The 15490-nt window shown below is 39.7% G+C and overlaps 1 protein-coding gene across 1 annotated transcript in view; it reads left to right on the top strand.

Moving 5' to 3' along the window:
• Window positions 1-1847: 1847 nt before the first annotated feature.
• HYDIN (HYDIN axonemal central pair apparatus protein) overlaps window positions 1848-15490 on the top strand; it is a 367185-nt gene continuing 353542 nt past the window's right edge. The window contains exon 1 of the mRNA XM_047789543.1: window positions 1848-1941. The gene's annotated coding sequence lies outside the window, so the exon portion shown is untranslated. The remainder of the gene's footprint in view (window positions 1942-15490) is intronic.

The raw sequence follows: 15490 nt of genomic DNA, 5'->3' as shown, positions 1-15490 counted from the left end.
ATCTTTGTCTTGTCTTCCCCGTCTAGTACCCTTCCTGGCATTGTGAAGATTCACATAGTCAATAAATATTTACTTTGTATTCATGCAGGGCCAGTCATTTCAGGTGCTGGGGACACCCTAATGAACAATGTAGACACAGTCTCTGCCCTCATGGAACTCACAGAGCGTAAAAAGTAACAAGGATTATGCAGTTCCCGTCCTGGTGCAGCGGAAACGGATCCGACTAGGAACCTCGAGGTTGCAGATTCGATCCCTGGCCTTGCTCAGTGGGTTAAGGATCCGGTGTTGCCATGAGCTGTGGTGTAGGTCGCAGACTTGACTTGGACCTGGAGTTGCTGTGGCTCTGGCATAGGCTGGTGGCTACAGCTCTGATTAGACCCCTACCCTGGGAACCTCCATATGCCGCGGGTGCAGCCCTAAAAGGACAAAAAGAAAAAAAGAAAAAAAAAAAGTAATGAGGATCATGAAAGAAATAACTAGGGTGATGTGGTAAGGTAACTAGGGGTCAGAAGAGCAAGGGAGTAGCCTGGCCTCAGAGAGCTGGGGACGGGCCATCTGATGTGTCTCACCACAGTTGTACAGGATCTCTCCTTTTTAGCCACACGAGCCTTTCATTGCCTGCACACCCTGTATTCATTCCTTTTAACTCTGTTTCCTTTGCCTGTGTTGCTGTCTTCCTTGACCTTGTATAGCCGGTGCCGTCTCACATCTTCGCTCAGATAACCAGCTCCTCAGTGCGCATTTCCCTCGTCACCTACACACTCGCCACCATGTCACCACATTGTGTTTATTATCAGATTCTGAAATGATCTTTTCTATTCATCTGTTGTCTCCCACACCATAAGGAAAACTCTAAGAAATTAAGGACTCCGTTTTGACAATTTCTTACTTCCAGTGGCTAGAAAAGTGTCTCTGTGATAAATGCCCCACCCATAATTAGTGATCAATAGATATTTATTGAATGAGTGAATAAAGGTCAAGAGTTCAGGTCTTTGGGAGATGTCTCAAGGCAGGATTTGAATGAGAGCACAGTTTAAATGGAGTCTGGGAAGAACTGCACTTTTTTCTTTTCTTTTCTTTTTTTTTTTTTTTTTTTTTTTTAATTTGAGGTCTTTGAGAAGGAAGACGGGGTGAATGCATAGAGCAGTTATTCTCTTGCACTTCCTTGGGCATCTGGCAGCCCGGGTTCTAGTTCTGGCTCCTTTAAGACTCCACAGTTATGGGAGTTCCCATTGTGGCACAGCAGCCTAAGAACCCAACTAGTTAGTATCCATAAGGGTGTGGGTTGGATACCTGGCTTCCCTCAGTGGGTTACAGATCCGGCGTTGCCATGAGCTGTGGTGTAGATCGCAGATGTGGCTGGGATCTGGCATTGCTGTGGCTGTGGTGTACTCCAGCAGCTACAGCTCGGATTGGACCCCTAGGCTGGGAACTTCCATATGATGTGGGTGCGCCCTAAAAAGACCAAAAAAAGAAGAAGAAGAAGAAAAAAGACTCTACAGTTATGGACCATCCTAATGGGTAAATGGACATAAACTTTTGCATATAACTTAAGGGTTCACAGACATCCTAAAGAAGTAAGTAAAAGGACCCTTAAAAATTCCTGTAGAAATGAGGATCCTTACAGCAACATGGGCAGACAAGTGTTAAATAAGATAATGCATGATGCCCCTTAAAAGAACTAGCACAGGTGTCTGGTGAAGGGTGCCTTTAGGGAGAGGGTGTGTCCAAAGAATTCCTAAAAATCAAATTCTTTCCAACTCTTGCTGCTTGGCGGTTGCTATGGACGCTTGCCTTCTCCAATCATCAAGCGGCTTGCTAAGCTGTGCGGCGGCGCTGTGGTTGCTGTGGCAACGGATGGCAACAGCTCTGCAACCCGTCTGCCCTAGAGGAGAGCCAGCTGCTTAAAGCTGGGTGGCGAACCCCTTGGCCGCAGCCTCTGTGAGTTGGATGCGGGGTCTTGGTGGAGAATAGGACGCGGGATTGACAGGGAGTCAGAGGAGCTCTAGGGTCGGAGAACCTCACAGTGCTCGTGGGGCCACAATACTAGGGGTACGGAACTAGCCGAAACGTCCCCCCTTTCCGCCCTTTGTCCCAAGAGTTCCTCAAGATTTCCAGACCCCATCCCTCCCCAGCCTCCCCTGGCCCTTTCTCCTCACTGCGCGTTAAAATAGCGAAACCTCCGATTTCTGTTCTTGGGATTCCTCAGCCAGACTACCTCTCAGCTGAAAAGGCAGAGACTTGGGTGTTCACCTTGTTTTTAACTTCTAGTTAGCTGTGAGGCCTTGACAAATAATTTTTTGTATTTCCTTCCCAGGAAAATGGGGTGCCATGCCCCCACTCTCCCTCCTGTCCTCCTGTCTTCTCATAAGGGCTCTGTGGATCAAATGCATGGCCAGTACACCCTCAGATGCGCTTTACCTGTATAGTCTCATTTCGTAACCATACCTGTAAAGTGACTGTAATGATTAACCCCTTTTTACAGTTCAGCAGTCGGTTCAGATAGTGCCCCGTCCCGTGGTCAGGGCTAGTGGGTAGCTTTGGTATGACTCTTAAGCACCACCTATGGTAACTACCTGGTGGCCTCTCTGCGTGCGTGCTTACCTGTTTACCTTGGGTTTCTTGCTTCCTGCCTCTATTGGGATTTCCCCTTTTTACTTCCGAGGACTCCAACCACTATGCGTGCATTTTATCTCCCTGATTCTTTCCCACTCTTCTTCTTCTTCTTTTTTTTTTTGGCTGCATTTTTGGGCTGCATTTTCCTGGGCCAGGAAACTAACCTCCACCACAGACCACTGCATTGACAACTGGTGGGACCTTAAGCTGCTGTACCACAAAGGAACTCCTTTCCCACTCTTCTTTACTCCTTAAAGTAACTGAGGTCTACTTCATGTCTAGTACTAACCCAAGTGTTTCTTGGGTTAAACGTTAGCACAGGATCTGTGCCCTTGATGAGATTATATGGAATTATGTTTTACTCTCTCAGGTTCGGAGTCAGTGCTAAGGTCAAAGTTGAATGCAGTCAAAAATATCCCTGGAAAATTCCTTAAATCACCTCTAGGCAACCCAATTCAGAAACTGAACCACTGAAAAGCTTTAATTCTGGGAACATTTAAACACATTTCAGCCAGTTTTTAGTTTGTAGACCTTTCTTTTTTGTCACCATAAATGAGTGGAAGGATAAATTAACCTGTTCCATTATGTCTTTGTTCTTATAAATTTTGCTGTGGCCCTCATTTCATTCTTCAGTGTCTTCCATGAGAAGGTTGATGAGGCTCTCACCATCTTTGTGGCTACCTGGACATCACTCTTTGCTTGGAGGCTGGTAAAGCCTTAGAATCATTTACGCATCCTTCTTGGGTCTGCACTGGACTCACTGTTCTGTCGTTGATGAAACTGACACCAGCATTTTCGGTACTACCATCCCACCTCACTCTATAGCCCATTGACTGAAACAGCAAAGACTATTTTAAAGGTTATTTTTCTGTCTTTTGATTTAGCTAAATATGAATAAATTGAATTTCCATCATCTTCATTGATGTAACTGTTTTGAGGTCTTATTGTAGAGATTATACTTGCCCTGCATAGGCGTCAGCACTAGATATTTTCAGTCTTTTAGAACTTTGTCTTTCTGATGGGAAAAGGATGTGGATCACTTTGTTGTAATCCATGTTTGCCAAATTACTAGTGAGATCAAGCAGTTTATGATTATTGACTATTGATAATTGATCTTTGGATTTCATCTTTATCTTTGCCCAATTTAAAATTGATTGTCCTTTTTATATTGATTTGATTACAGTACATACCCTGGGTGTTGATACTTTGAGATATTGATATTATATTGAGATATAATTTAAGTTAGTCTTTTCTTATAGTGTTCTTAGCCATTTTTTAAAAGTCAGTTTTATGATGTATAATTTACATATTGTAGAATTTACCCTTTTTTCTTTTCTTCCATTTTTATTGTGATATAATTGACATACAGCATGGTATAAATTTAAGGTATACAGCATATCGATTTGACTTACATAGATAATGAAATGAACATCCATCATCTTATAGAGATACAACGTTAAAGAACTAGAAAAAAACTTTTTCCTTGTGATGAGAGCACTTAGGGTTTACTGTCTTAACAATTTTCATACGTCAAGTACGACAGTATTAATTGTATTTATCATGTTGTATGTTACATCTTTGGTACTTATTTATCTTACAGCTGAAAGTTTGTACCTTTTGACGGTCGTCATCCAGTTATTTTTCCTCCCACCCTCTGCCTCTGGTAACCACAAATCTGATCTCTTTTTTTTATGAGTTTGTTTAAGTATAAGGGACCCAGAGTAGTTCCTGTTACACAACATAGTGATCCATTATTTCTGTACATTTCAAAATGTGGTAAGTCTAGTTATGATCTTTCCCCGTACAAAGATGTTACTTAACTCGACTATATGCCCCACACTGTATATTTCATACTCATGACTCACTTTGCTACTGGAAATTTGTCCCTCTTAATCTCCCTCACCTATTTCTCTCCTCCCTTCACTCCCTCTCCTTGGGCAACTACTTGTTTGTTCTCTGTATCTATACCTGTTTCTATTTTGTTTAGAATTTATTCATTTGTTTTGTTCTTTAGATTCTGCATATAAGTGATAACATAGTATTTCTCTTGCTGACTTGTTTTACTTAGCATAGTGCCCTCTAGATCCATCCATGTTGTAACAGATGGTAAGAATTCATTCTTTTTTATGGCTGAGTAATGTGTGTGTGTGTGTGTGTGTGTGTGTGTGATATCACATTGTCTTTATCCACTCATCTTTTGATGGCCACTTAGGTGGCTTCCATATCTTGGCTTCTGTAAATAACGCCACAGTGAACATGGGGCCTCAGGTTTACATGCCCTCTAACAGTGCATGAGGGGTCCCTTTCTACCACATCCTCGTTGACGCTTGTTATTTGTTGTCTTTTTGATGATAGCCATTCTGACAGGTGTGAGGTAATAGCTCATTGTAGTTTTGACTTGCATTTCCCTGATGATTAGTGATGTTGAGCATCTTATGTACCTGTTGGCCATCTATAAAGAGCCCAGAAATGAACCCGCACTTATATGGGCAATTAATCTATGACAGATAAGGCAAAAATACACAATGGGGAAAAGACAGCTTCTTCAATAAAAAGTGCTGGGAAAATGGACAGTCCACTAAGTCAAACTGGACTACTGTCTCACACCGTGCACAAAAATAAATTCAAAATGGGTTAAAGACTTAAATGCCTTTAACCATAAGAATTCTAGAAGAAAACATAGGCAGTATGCTTTTTGAGAATGGTCCTAGTAATATTTTTTTGGATATGTCTTCTTAGGCAAGGGAGACAAAAGCAAAAATAAGCAAATGGGACTTCATCAAACTAAAAAACTTTTGCACAGTGAAGGAAACTATCAACAAAAGAAGAAGCCACCTATGGAGTGGGAGAAGCTATTTGCAAACACTATATCTGATAAGGGATTAATATCAAAATATGCAAAGAACTCATACAGCTCAACATAAAAAAAAAAACCCAACACATTTAAAATGGGCAGAGGATGAGAATAGACATTTTACCAAAATTCATCCCTTTAGGATGTACAGTCCTATGATTTTTGAAACATATGTAGTGATGTATCTATATAAATGTATAGAATGATTCCTTTAGCTCAGAAATCTTCCTTGTTGCTTGTTGTAGTCAATCGGTCTGCTTTCCCCACCTCTAGCCCCTGGCAGCCAATAATCTGATTTTTATGTTTACCAGAATATCATATACATGGAATTATAAAATACACAACACTTTTGCTTGTTTTTTTATTTAACATACTGCTTTTGAGATTTATTTGTGTTTTATACGTAACAGTAGTGCCTTCCTTATTATTGCTGAGTGCTATTCTGTTGAATAGATATACCACCAGTTGATGGACGTTTGGATTGCTTCCAGTGTTTGGAGAATATAAATAAATAGAGCTGATATAAACATTCACAGGCAGGTCTTTGTGTGAACAAATGTTATTATTATTATTATTGGATAAATACCTGGGAGTGCGATTGCTGTGGTAAATCAGAAGCTACCAAACTGTTTTCCAAAATAACCATACCATTTTGCATTTCTACCAACATTGTGTGAGAGTCTCATCTGCCCCACATCCTTGTCAGCTGGTGACAGTTTTGTTAATTTTAGCTATTCTTGCAGGCATGTAGTGATTTCTCATTCTGTTTTCAATTTGCATTTTCCTGACGACTAGTGATGTTGAGCAACATGAGCTTATTTATTATTCTGCCTCTTCCGGGGTGAAGTTTCTGTCCATGTCTTTGCCCACGTCTTACTCAGTTGTCTTCTTACTGAGTTGTCTTTTAAAGCCAAAAGTTTTGATTAAGTTTTTGGTGAAGTTCAATTTACCATTTTTTTTTCTGTTATGGATTCCACACTATCTAAACCTTTTGACTCACCCAAGGTAGCACAGATATTCTTCTACATTTTCTTCTTGAAGTTTTCTAGGTTTAGGATTTTATTTCCCGTTTTGTATATGAGCAAAGGTAGAATTATGTGTGGAAGACACAGTACCACCTCTGGCTTGTTAGTGAGAATGATTTATGTAATCGCAACATAGAGGGGAAGTTATTATGTTATTGATTGTTACAGTTTCACAAGCTTCAATATAGCTTCCAGAATGTTTTTCTCAAAGAATGAAAAACATTTAGAAGATGAAAACTGTTATCAAGTGTGAAAGACACCCACATAGCCTTTGAGTATTGGATGGATAGGCCATGAGATCCTGCTGTGTAGCCCTGGAAACTATGTCTGGTCACTTATGATGGAGCATGATAATGGGAGAAAAAAGAACGTACATGTATGTGTAACTGGGTCACCTTGCTGTACAGTGGAAAACTGACAGAACACTGTAAACCAGCTATAATGGAAAAAGAAAAAAATCATTTTATATTTAAAAAAAGATACCATGTTTTAAGTTTGGGATCTGCATAGAGTGGAGATTCTTGACCCTGCACATGTGGACCTTTAGATTTTATGTTTATGTTCATCTGTTGGGGGACAGCGTTCATAGTTTTTACTCTATTCCCAGAGGGACTTGAACCTCTAAGGCTAAAGATGATGGGTTTAGGGCAGCACATTTCACAACACGGGGCACAGTGGCACACTCCATCACAGTTGCTGTCATTAAAAGTGAAGAAGCAACTGTTTCCCGTGGGCGGTTTCTTTCTCTCATGTAATTTCTCCTAAGATCTATTTCCTCATTAACACTGCAGAGGCAGTTAGCATTTGGCTGCTCTTCATATACAATGTCTTGCAAGGGAGAAGGAGGCTTGAAACAAGGTGAAAATCATTGCAGGATCATGGCTAGAAGGATTTAGAATGGGAGGGCGTAAGTGAGGAATTGGTATGTCACAAAATGCCTCTACTGCAATTTCATTGGAAAAGCTGTGGAACCAGTCTTTTTACTTTGAAGATTTGGAGTACTTTAGTTGTCTGATTTTTTTTTTTAAAGGGTCATATTTTCCCTTCCCTTGGTAGGGAAGAAGAGTGGGCTTTTTAAAAGTGTTTTGTATGTGGCTGAAAGTCTTGTCAGAAAGTATATGATATTGTTAAAGTTATGGTCTTCAACTTAAAACAAACACCAAAGAGTCAGCTTTCCTGACTTTAAGGAAAAATTAGTCCTTAATCTGACTAAGAAAGAAACCTCTTGTAATTTCACTGCCAGTTTGAAATCACCTTCTGCATTTTAACATTAAATGGCACCTCCTTGCTTTAATAGGCTATCTAAAATGTCCTGAATAGAGCATAGCATAAGGAACTATATCTACTTTCTTGGGATAGAATGTAATGGAAGATAATAGAAAAAAAAGAATATATGTATAAGTGGGTCACTTTTCTGTACAGCAGAAATTGGTACAACATTGTAAATCAACTATGTTTTAATAAAAAAAAAGAAAGTCCTGAATATATTTGCTCTGAGTAACACTATGATCTGACTTCATCTGTGTCTGTTTCTGTTTCTTTTTTTTGTCTTTTTAGGGCCACATCCATGGCACATGAAGGTTCCCAGGCTAGGGTTCGAAGCAGAGCTGTAGCTGCTGGCTTACGCCACAGCCACGGCAATGTCAGATTCCAGCAGCATCTGTGACCTACACCACAGCTCATGGTAACACCGGATCCTTAACCAACTGAGCAAGGCCAGGGATCGAACCTGCTTTGTAATGGTTACTAGTCAGACTCATTTCCACTGAGCCACAATGGGAACTCCCTGTTTCTATTTCTTTAAACTACTATTATAAGCCCAAGTTAAAGAATTTTGCCTAATTGTCTTCTATGTTCTGTACAATTATGTTGTTGATGTTTGTTTTTATTATAAACAATCCACCCAGGTTTGTGCCAATGGCTTTGAAAAAGCCTTAATTAAAATAAATTTCAAGCTTATGCTGTTTTTATTCATGCCTGGAAACAATTACCAATACCTGTGGCTTTTAAAATAATAACAGGGTAAGCATATTTCAAAATCAAGAAGGCAGAAATTTGTGTCTATGAAAGCCAAAAATTAGTCTTGCAATACTTTGGAATGTCTCTGGTAATTAGTTATAGGTGATGTGTATTGTATGAAATCTCAAAGATTTTAGTGGGAGGTGGAAAATAGGAGCCTTAGGTATTTCATTTCTGATATAATCCCTGTCACTCTCAGAGGGAGTTAAAGTTTAATCAAAAGGAATCACAGAGAAATGTAATCTGAGAATACTAATTAATAACTTTAGCTCTCCCAAAATGAGATTCTGTAATACATGGTAGGTTTTCAGTTGTGAAATCATGAAATACTGCAGAGAAGAAAAAGGCAACGTGCTCTTTCACAGTCTAGCTCGTTATGCTAAAACTCTTAGTGGTAGGGAAGCTTTGTGCTTGTTAATCATTTGTGTTTTTTCATCGCTGCTTGTAATTACAATTAAACAGATGGTTCCTAAAAAGATAGTGTCTTCTTAGCAATTAAAACCATGGTAAGCAGCTTTTCCTCTCCCCCAACATACAATTAAACTGAATAGAATCACACACCCTGTGGGTTCTTCAGAGGAAAAGTTCTGTGCAGATTCAAGTAGATGAGCATTTTGTTCCCCAGCCCTGTCATCTTGACCCCTGCACACTGAGAGCACCGCAGCTGGCAGAGAACTACTAAATTTGGGTTTAGTATTTACCTCTTCTCTGCTTTTTTCCTCAATCCCGTTCTTGCCATATGGGGATTAATCAAATGTATTTTTAAGTGTCATCTTTGGAACAGTCTCAGGTACAACAGATACAACCACTGGATATGTGGTATCTAACATAGCTTTTTAGATTCCAGGAGTTTAGCTGGCCCAAGAAATTCCCCAAGGGCACAGGAAAATTAGCTTCCCCTCCCCCTTCATAAGACAGTTAATGTTGACGTGTTTGCCTGTGAAAAAGCATTATTTCATTTCAGAGCTAATCGGAAGAATAGAGAGTTTACTTTGGGTTCTAGGGAAACCAAAGTCTCACTTTGTTTAAGATTCTTACTACTACCAGTTGACTTTAGGAGACTTTTCAACAAGGATTCAGGACCCCACGAAAGATCTCCCTACTTGAAATGTGGTTTGTGGCTGGCGTCCGTCCCTTACTTGAACCAGACCTCAGCGATGTTAATGGCTGGAGCCCACGGTGGTCTGCTCACAGATGAATCCTTGGAAAAAAGTGATGTGTTTGTGGGAGCAGAAATAGGCCCCAGTATACTTTCAATGATTTTTAGGTACAGGCTTTTGTGCCCACCAGTAGGCAGTGATTTGCTGGTATAATTAACCATCTGCACCTTATTATGAGGGTGCAGCTGGCTAATTATGCCCAGCGCCATAGGTCAGGTTAAACTTCTCATCTGCATAAGAAATGGATCTGTAGCAAAGGACACTGACCTTTGCAAATGAGTCCCTAAATATAACCGGTTCAATTTGAGCTCACCACGCATGTATTTTTGTTTTGTTTTGTTTTGTTTAGAAGAGAACTTATGTATGGGTCATGATATTTCTATTTGTAAACTAATTAGTATGGAACCATAGAACAGACTCATAGTGTTATGAGTCAGGGACAAATATGTCCCTACTGAGGTCACATTATTTTGGTTTCTCCTTCTGGAAAAGTTGTACCTCCGCGTGGATGTACATGTCCTCATGAACTTGTGTGAATGACAACTTTGGAGCCTCATTGAGACTTAAAATGGGTAATTTGTGTATTAACATTTTCAAAGTCCTTTTCACCACTAGTTCATTATTCTTGTGACTTAGCAGATGGATTGTTTGAGAGACAGCAGAATCCTGGAGAGCAGAATCTAAAACATCAGTGTAGGTTAGTCTCAGTCAGTGCCAAATACCTACGTATGAAGTAGGTTTGTTATGGTGAATCTTCCCACATTTGTTTGTCCAACATTGTCTTTAATTTGCTCTTACTCTTGAAGGATATCTTTGCTTGTTGCAGAATTAACAGGTGGCAGTTTTTCCTTCCAGTACATTCGAATGCATCATTCTCCTGTTTTCTGGCTTCTATTTTATTGAGGATTTAGCTCTCAGTCTAGCCATGGCTCCTTTGAAGATAATTTGTCTTTTTTATTGGCCTTTTTAAATGATGTATCTGTTTGGTTTTGGTTTTCTTCACTGTCTCTGAGTCAAGATGTAGATTCCCCCCCGCCCCCCATCTATCTAGCTTGGGTTTTGTTGGGCTTCTTGAATCTATATATTGTTTTTTTGTTTTTTCAACACTGCAGTAAAATTCTCAGCTATTATTTTTTAGATATTGACTGTGACCCGCTTCCTTCTCTCAAGGTTCCTGTGATGTCAGATCTCTGTCCTCTTTATACTTCATTTGTGTACCCAAGAAATTTCTAAATTTAGTAACTGTGTCTTTCATTGCTAGGTACTCTATCTGGATCTTTTGAAATCTGTATGACTTCCTCCTCCCTACAACATTTTGTTCTTAAAAATTTCCAAATCTAAAGAAAACGCAAAGTAATAGTACCCAAATAGCCTTGACTTAGAGTCATCAGGGTTTTGTTTTTGTTTTGTTTTGTTTGGTTTGGTTTGGTTTTTTAGGGCCACACCCATGGCATATGGAGGTTCCCAGGCTAGGGGTCTAATCTGAGCTGAAGCTGCCAGCCTACACCACAGCCATGCCAGATCCGAGCCCCATCTGCAGCCTACACCACAGCTCACGGCAATGCTGGATCCTTAACCCACTGAGCAAGGCCATGGATTGAACGCACAACCTCATAGTTCCTTGTCGGATTCATTTCTGCTGCGCCATGACGGGAACTCCGAGCCATCAGTTGTTCATGTTCTGCCACATTTGCTTTTGCTTCATCTTTCTCTCTCTCTCCTTTTTTCTTGAACTTGAGACTCAGTTCAAGAAAACCCGCTTTACTTGAGAGCACATTTGTAAGTTACAGAAGGGAAATTTCATGATGACACTGCTCCTTTAGTATATTAACATATTTCCTAAGAACACTCTTTCACATAATCGTGATACTGTTATTACAGTCCATAAACTGAAAATTGGTAAAGTATTTTCTAATAGATTCTGTATTCATATTTCCCCCAATTTTCAATAATGTCTCTTGTTGTCTGTGTGTGAGTTTAATTAAATTTAGGATCCAGTCAAGGCTGGATCCTTATTAACCCACTGAGCAAGGCCAGGGATTGAACCTGTGTTCTCATGGATACTAGTCAGGTTCATTATTGCTGAGCCACACCGGGAACTCCAGGACATTAACATTTTTGAAGAGTCCATTTGTTTTACAAAATTGCTGTATAATTTTTTGGTTATAGATTTCTGTGTCCTGAAGAGATCATCAAGCTTGTCAGTTAGTACTCTAAACACAGCAGTTGTAGTTGTTTTATAGTCTGTATCCATTAAGTCCCCTATATGAAATCTTTGATGATCTTTCTGCTGTTAATTTTGCTCATTGGGTCTTGTTTTCTTGTTTTCCAGTTTTTGTTCCTTATTGTTTTTGAAATATTATTTGTAGGGATTTTTTTTTTTTCTTTTGAGGGCTGCACCTGCAGTGTATGGAGATTCCTGAGTTAGGGGTTGAATTGGAGCTGTAGCTGCCAGCCTACACCACAGCCACAGCAACTGTGACTTACACCGCACTGCAGCTTGCGGCAATGCCAGATCGTTAATCCACTGAGTGAGGCCAGGGATCAAACCCACTTCCTCATGGATACTGGTTGGGTTCTTAACCTGTGGAGCCACAATGGGAACTCCTGGGATTTTTATCTTTTGAGATCTGGTAGATGGTGCCTTCCTCCACAGGAGATTTATATTCACTTCTGACCAGTCCCAGTCTGGGACTACCCTAAATCTAGCTCATGGCTTGAAATTGGGTGGACAGTTTAAATGGCTGGGACCTGGGCTGCAAATGTGAGTCAGAGGTGACCCTACTTTTTGGGGTATTTTTTTTCCCTTTTTCTTTTCTTTCTCTCATTAGCACCATGACAATATTTTTACATTGGCATTCTGGCGTTGGTGATGGAGTAGCCAGCTTTAATTATGGGCCCCAGCCTAAGGTGAAAAAGATCTCTCATTATACTTCCCAACTTGAGTGAATTCTAATCATTGATTTCTGTCTCATTGCCCAGCCAGGCCAACAAAATGAAAGCCCAGATTTTTCTGGACTAACAAATGCCCAAGGGCAAACTAAAACTATAAGTTCTAGTGCTTTGCTGTTGCCTCTGGTATTTGATTTCCTTTGGGTTTTAGTCTGGTAATTACTTACTATCTTGAAAGCTCTTTAATACTTTTGTTTCCGTCTCTGTTGTTATTTTATTTTATTTTTTTGGCTACACCCATGGCATGCAGAAGTTCCCACGCCAGGGATCGAACCTGTGCTGCAGCAGTGACCTGAGCCACTGCAGTAGTGACCTGAGCCACTGCAGCGACAATGCCGGATCCTTCCCCTGCTGTGCCGAAAGGCAACTCTGAAAGCTCTTTAATGCTTTCAAGGAGTTTAAACCTTTTTTTTCCACCTGGAATTTTTAGTTGTGTCCACGTGAATTGTTGGTTCAAATGTTAGCTACCATTACTGGAGATAGAGATCCTCTGTAATTTTAGGAGAAAATTTTATTGTTGTTCTCATTAGAGATAAAGGCTGGATGTAGATATTTCTCATACTTTTAATGAGAATCGATATAGCCAAACCCTGTGAAAGCGCCACACTCAGAATTTCCAAGTCAGTATTTACCAGTGAGATTAACGGAAAGAAGAAAAACGGCCCTGTTATATGCCAGACAGCTCACGTGCCGTTCTAGTCTGTAACCAATCTCTGTCATTGGTTTTCATTACTGAATTCTGTTATGACAGCCATCCAAAATGAATTAAAAGAATTCCCTTTGACATTTTAATAAAAGGTACCATGTAACATTTAACAAGTACTTGCTAGTTTGCAATATAATGGATTTTATTTATCAATGAATGATAACTTCAATATTTCTTCTTCATTGCAGCAAATTCATAAATAAATGTGCATATGTTTATGAATTTGCTGCAATGAAAATAATACACATTGCCTAGCATTCATAAGCACATAAAATAGGTTACCTTGAGTGATACATGTGTGTGTGTGTGTGTGTGTGTGTGTGTGTGTGTGTGAATTAAAGCAAATTTTTCAAAGGAACATTCATCATGTATAATAGCTGTAGAAACCAAAGGCAGTCTCACTGCGCTCTTACAAACCTGTTGGTCTTTAGACTCTGGTGGTAACAGAATCAATGGCAAATATATTAGAAATGATTATGTTTTAGTAAGGCAAACATGGATTTAAAATAACTTGTCTGCCACATTTAAATGAGTATATTTGACAAAATGAACAAGACCATTAAAATTGCTTTTACAAGTTATGGTCTGGATACCTCTCAAGTTATTCATTCTATGGTAATACAGTATATATAATAGATGGACTGCAATTATTTGTAAGCCATCCACTTTGTCAAGAAACTGTGGCCATAGCACGTAGCTCAGATGACACTTGTGTCAAAGAACATAAATTGGCTCAAATAACTCAAAAATTCCTGACTGGATCTAAGGATTCAAATGATGCCATCAAAATTCAGTCTCTTGGCATTGCTATAATTTGTGTGGCTTTATTCTCAGATACCTTCGCCCCTTATAAGGGCAAGGGGGCTTCCAGCAGCATTAAGCTTATGTCTCATTTCTCAGAAACAGCAATGAAAGGAAAGCATACCTCTTTTTCATCAGTTCCAGTAAAGTCAGAATTAAGTCTCACTGACTCTTGATTCATTTGACTTAGGTCATTTTCCCTGTCATGAACCAGTCACTGTGGCCAGGAAGATAGGATATTGGGATAGGCCATTCTGGATTGGAGTAAGGAGTGGGGGTGTTTCCCTAAGGAAAAATGATATTGATCCCAGAAAGAGAATGAATGGATACAGAGTATTAAAAACCAATTGGTATCTGCCAAATGATTCTTTTATTAAATAAAGATATCCTTGAGAAAAACACATCATAAATGGTCCAGTTACTTAGCTGCCCATTAACCATTCAATAAATATTTATTGATTCCATGCCAGGCACTATATTAGGCATACATACCAGTGGTGAACGTGATGGTTCAAGATCTCTCAACTCATGGAACTTGCCCTCTGGTGAGGAAGGCAGATGTGAAAATCTAGTTACACAAACAGTTTACTTACTATGTGAAAAGTGCAATTGCTGTGAGAGCATGTAACAAGGGGGCTTCAAGGAGGCAGGAAAGGCTTTCTAGAGGTAGTGATGTTTCAGCTGAAACCTGATAAATCTAAGAAAGGGAGTGAGATGGAAGGAGAGGGTTTCAGAGTTTGTACCTCCAAGTAACCCGGCAGTTTGATCAGGAGAAATGAGGAAGCCTGAAAACCTCGACAGAGTGGTATCCATAGGGCTCATGAACTTGGAAGGAGAGGCTGGGCATTGCAGAGATAAGAACTATGTGTTTCACCATGTCATCTGAGGCTATCTGTGATAAGTGAGCCTCAGCATCTATACATGGATGAAGCCTCTTTCTGAAAGAAGGTCTAGCTAAAGTCCAGAGAGTCAGTTTTAGTATACCTTTTCAAAATTTTTTGCTTTTTGAGGGCTCTTCAAGTGAAAAAGAGTTGGAAAATATGCCCTCGGCTGCTTGGTAGATAAATTAAAAATGTTTACTTTTGGCCATTAAAGTTCTGCAAGTAGATATTCGGTGTTAATACACTGAGTATCCATCCCAGACAACCAAGATGTCAAGACATCAGTTCCATATGTCTTAGATTAGTGGCATGAACGGGTTATCAGGGTAATTTCACTGATATGTGCTCCAAGCACATTTCTACTAGTGCTGAGCACTCTTTGTGTTGTGCTTCATTTTTGCATTTTATCTTCAGATTTTCCAAAAAGGTGTACTATTGGAAAATTCTTTAGGCAAGGGTTAGGAGTTCTCACTGTA

This window comes from Phacochoerus africanus, chromosome 8 (assembly GCF_016906955.1).
Source record: "Phacochoerus africanus isolate WHEZ1 chromosome 8, ROS_Pafr_v1, whole genome shotgun sequence".
Classification (NCBI taxonomy): domain Eukaryota; kingdom Metazoa; phylum Chordata; class Mammalia; order Artiodactyla; family Suidae; genus Phacochoerus; species Phacochoerus africanus.
This window is presented reverse-complemented; position numbering and strand designations above follow the sequence as displayed.